The sequence below is a fragment of the Megascapheus bottae genome, chromosome 8 (assembly GCF_031878675.1).
Source record: "Megascapheus bottae isolate mThoBot1 chromosome 8, mThoBot2.hap1, whole genome shotgun sequence".
NCBI lineage: Eukaryota > Metazoa > Chordata > Mammalia > Rodentia > Geomyidae > Megascapheus > Megascapheus bottae.
In genome coordinates this window covers 63,236,451-63,241,495 of record NC_143516.1, presented here as the reverse complement: position 1 = coordinate 63,241,495, position 5,045 = coordinate 63,236,451, and the positions used below count along the sequence as shown (strand labels likewise).

At 38.6% G+C, this 5,045-nt stretch overlaps 1 pseudogene; it reads left to right on the top strand.

The window, feature by feature from the left end:
• Positions 1–3,216: 3,216 nt before the first annotated feature.
• On the top strand, positions 3,217–4,670 carry LOC150060039 (L-lactate dehydrogenase A chain pseudogene; annotated as a pseudogene).
• Positions 4,671–5,045: the final 375 nt, after the last annotated feature.

Sequence of the window (5,045 nt, the reverse complement as noted above, 5' to 3'; positions counted from 1 at the left end):
GCTAGTGGATGTGTACCCAGTAGTCTTTCAGGGCCCAGTGAGCTGAGATTAGCATCAATTCTGCATTTCAAGTCACAGAGTCACTGATAGCGCTGCTGACAGAGGCTACCTAATACACAGTGCTTCCACTGTGCACATACAAAAGATGCAAATACTCAGAGCTCCTAGATCACATTACAATGTAGAAAAATGATTAAGAAGTGAAATATTAGAATTGGTTGCCCAGGTGGTTTGTTGTACATTTTTTTCTTATTTTAAATTGCTTCAAAAGGGGTTTCTATTCAATAAGTGAGATTATGAGTATAAATACCTTGATCAATGCCATCCATCCCAATCTTCTCTCCATCTTTCTCTGTGCCATCCACCGTCTCATGTTATATGCTTCCACTTCTCATGTATATACATTGAATATAATTAATGTATTTGCTCATCCTTCCTCATTTCATTTGTCATTTTGATAAACTGTAAGTTAGTTGTTCAAAGATGTTACACCACTGAAAAACAATCCCAAGTATGCCATTCTTTAGTCAATTTGTGTATGTGTATAAGCATATGACTCTATATTTTTATATGTATTTAGAATGTAGATCTTTATCCTACATCTGAGTGCCAGTGATGGTTCACACCTGCAAACTTAACTACTCAGGAGCGTGAGATCTAAGGCTCTCCATTCACAGAGAGCCTAGGGAGAAAAACCCAAGACATTCATATCTTTGATTAATAAGCAAAAAGTTGGAAGTTGAGGTGTAATCTAAATGGTAAAATATCAACCTTGAGTAAAAAATATCTAAAGCTATGCCAGACCGTAAGGCTTTGAGTTCAAGCTCCACTACAGAGAAAGAGACAAAGAAGGAAGGAGAGAAGAGAGTATATGTGTGTTTGAAAGGGGGTGGGAGAGAAAAGAAGACGGGTGGGGGGGGAGAAAGAGATACATTTTAGAATTAGTGAGTATCTCATTTGATGTTCAAAGTTTCAAGATCAGTTGTTCTTCAGTATGTCATAAGAGGTGTCATCATGTATTACTTTCAAAATCACACTTATAGAGTTTGAAAATATTCTAAAGGGATTTTTCAAAATTTATCCAGGAAAATTCTAATTGACCTAATTGATAATTTTCCTTTTTCTAAAATCAATGATGCTTTAATTCATATATTTTGCCTCAATTAAGAATAGAAGGTGGGGCTGGGAATGTGGCTTAGTGGTAGAGTGCTTGCCTTGCATGTATGAAGCCCTGGATTTGATTCCTCATACTCAGAAAAAGCCTGAAGTAGTGCTGTAGCTTGAGTGGTAGAGTGCTAACTTTGAGCAAAAGAAGCTTAAGGAGAGCACCAAGGCCCAGAGTGCAAGCCCCAGGAGTGAATACATGCACACTAAACCAGCGTTAAAAAAATACTAAGTAATCAAGAACAAATTGTAGAACATCAAGAACCGCCATCAAGAAGCAAATATCTATAATTCACTAAACACAAAAGGGGGAAAAAAGAGAGAGAAAGAAACTTAGAAGTAAAATAAATAACGACAATGGACACTGACCACTTCTCCATAATTTCCCTAAATGTGAACGGGCTGAACAATTCAATCAAAAGACACAGAGCAGCAGACTGGATTAAGAAACACCACCCATATGTTGCCTCCAAGAGACCCACTTCACTGCCAAAGACAGAAACAAATTCCAAGTGAAAGGATGGAAATGAATTTTCCACTCCAATGCACCATGCAAAAAAGCAGGAGTAGCAATCTTAATCTCTGACAAAATTAACTTCTCAGTAAAATCAGTACATAAAGATAGAGATGGCCATTATATGTTAGTAAAGGGTACAATTCATGCCCATAATATTACAGTTATAAACATTTACTCCCCCAACACCCAAATTCATCAAACTCTCTTAGAATTACAGAACAAGATAGACTCAAACACAATCATAGTGGGAGACCTCAATACACCACTCTCATCCAATGACAGGTCAACTCAACAAAAATTAAGCAAAGACACCATCAACTTAAACGACACCATAGCCCAGCTGGGCTTAACAGATATATACAGAGTCTTCCACCCAACAACGAAACTTTTTACATTTTTCTCAGCAGCACATGGAACACACTCCAAAATTGATCATATAATAGTTCATACAGAAAACCTAAGCAGATACAAGAGGACTGATATAATCCCACACATTCTATCAGACCACAGTGGAGTCAGAGTAATTCTGAACAATGCAGTCAAAGTCAAAAAACATTCAATCGCATGGAAACTGAACAACACACCTCTGAATAACTCTTGGGTAATAGATCAGATCAGAAATGAAATTAAAAACTTCCTTGAATGTAATGACAATCAAGAAACATCACAAAGGAACTTATGGGACACAGCAAAGGCAGTTCTAAGAGGCAAATTTATCACACTAGGAGCACATATTAAAAGACAGAAGAAGAGCATGTAAATAACCTAAAAAAACTGAAACACCTAGAGGAGCAAGAAAAAGTTAATTCTAAAACAACTACAAGGACAGAAATAACAAAAATAAAATCAGAAATATCAGAGACTGAAATAAGATCTACTATACACAAAATGGATAACTCAAAAAGGTGGTTCTTTGAAAGAGTCAACAAAATAGGCAGACCCCTGGCAAGATTAATCAAAAAAAGGAAAGGGGAGACTCAAATAAACAACATTAGAGGCCCCACGGGAACAATTACAACTGATTCCCAAGAAATCCAGACCATAATGAATAGGTACTACCAGGGCCTATATTCAAAGAAACAAGAAAATCTAGTAGAAATGGATGATTTCTTAAATAAATATAGGCTACCCACACTGAATAACGATGAGGTAAACAAACTGAACAAACCAATTTCTTACAAAGAAATTGTGGAAGCAATCAGGGAAACGCCAACAAAAAGAGCCCAGGTCCAGATGGATTCACTGCGGAATTCTACAAGACGTTTAAAGATGAAATAACACCTATATTCTCGAAACTCTTCCAAGAAATAGAAACAGAAGGAGCAATACCAAACTCATTTTATGAAGGTAATATTACTCTCATCCCCAAATCAGGGAAAGACCCAACAAAAAGAGAAAACTACAGACCTATCTCTCTAATGAACACAGACACAAAACTCCTCAATAAAATATTAGCCAACTGGAGCGGCTGCTGCTGAGTCCGGATCTGTCCGCCGCGCACCTCCACCTCCCGCCCATCGTGCACCCCAGAGTGCCAGTCCTTCCAAGTCCAGAATGGCAGATCTCAAGGATCAGCTGACTGTGAATCTTCTTAAGGAGGTTCATGTCCCCCAGAACAAGATTACAGTTGTTGGGGTTGGTGCTGTTGGCATGGCCTGTGCCATCAGTATCTTAATGAAGGACTTGGCAGATGAGCTTGCTCTTGTTGATGTCATGGAAGACAAACTGAAGGGAGAAATGATGAACCTCCAGCACGGCAGTCTTTTCCTCAAAACACCAAAAATTGTCTCTGGCAAAGACTATTCTGTGACTGCAAATTCTAAGCTGGTTATTGTCACAGCTGGGGCCCGTCAGCAAGAGGGAGAAAGCCGTCTTAATTTGGTCCAGCGCAATGTAAACATCTTCAAGTTCATCATTCCTAATGTAGTGAAGTACAGCCCAAATTGCAAGTTGCTTATTGTTTCCAATCCAGTGGATATTCTGACCTATGTGGCTTGGAAGATAAGTGGCTTCCCCAAAAACCGTGTCATTGGAAGTGGCTGCAATCTGGATTCAGCCCGGGTCGGTTATCTGATGGGAGAGAGGCTGGGAGTTCACCCATTGAGCTGTCATGGATGGGTTCTTGGAGAGCATGGAGATTCTAGTGTGCCAGTGTGGAGTGGAGTGAATGTTGCTGGTGTCGCCTTCAAGAATCTGAATCCTGATTTAGGCACTGATGCAGATAAGGAACAGTGGAAAGAGGTTCATAAACAAGTTGTTGACAGTGCCTATGCGGTGGTAAAACTGAAAGGCTGTACATCCTGGACCATTGGACTGTCTGTGGCAGATTTAGCAGAAAGTATTATGAAGAATCTTCGAAGAGTGCATCCAATTTCCACTATGATTAAGGGTCTCTATGGAATAAAGGAAGATGTCTTCCTTAGTGTTCCTTGCTTTCTGGGACAGAATGGAATTTCAGATGTGGTGAAGGTCACTCTGACTCCCAAGGAAGAGGCTCGCTTGAAGAAAAGTGCAGATACACTTTGGGGAATCCAAAAGAAGCTGCAGTTTTGAAATCTTCTATGTACCACTTCACTGTCGAGGCTGTTAGAGAATTTTAGTCAGAGATTATGCATGTTGTCCCTTACAGCTAATCTGTGACTAAAGCAGTAGTATTATAAAATGACCTGGGAAAAGTATCCATTTCCTGAAATTAGGAATAGGACTGGTTCAGGAAAACATGCAGCTGTATTCTGATGGTGGATGGGTCCTGTGTAACTGTACAAACTGGTAATTGTAAACAATTTCACCCTCTCTGAGACACCACTGCCAATGAATGGTGCATAGTTCCTAATTACTCTTCGAACCAGATATGTTACTGTGTGCTTTGTAAATCACCAAAATGCCTAGTTCCAACTTCTTTTCCCAATCACACTTCCTGGGATGTGTTGTATAAATCCATTTTTGCATGTCACATGCATTACTGTTTTAAAGGATATTTTATGTATTATATATCAATAGTGTGCATTGGCATGTTATGTAAAAAGCTATATATGAATAGTGCAAAAACTATCCAAATGTCATATGAAAACAAATAAACCTTGAACAGTGAAAAAAAATATTAGCCAACAGAATCCAGAAACAAATTTAAAAAATCATACACTATGATCAAGTGGGCTTCATCCCACAAATGCAAGGCTGGTTTAACATTTGCAAATCAATCAATGTAATACATCATATCAATAGAGTTAAGGATAAGAATCATATGATAATTTCTCTGGACGCGGAGAAGGCATTTGACAAAATACAACATCCATTCATGTTGAAAGCACTAGAAAAAATAGGAATAAGAGGTACATTCCTCAAAATAGTGAAAGCCATGCAT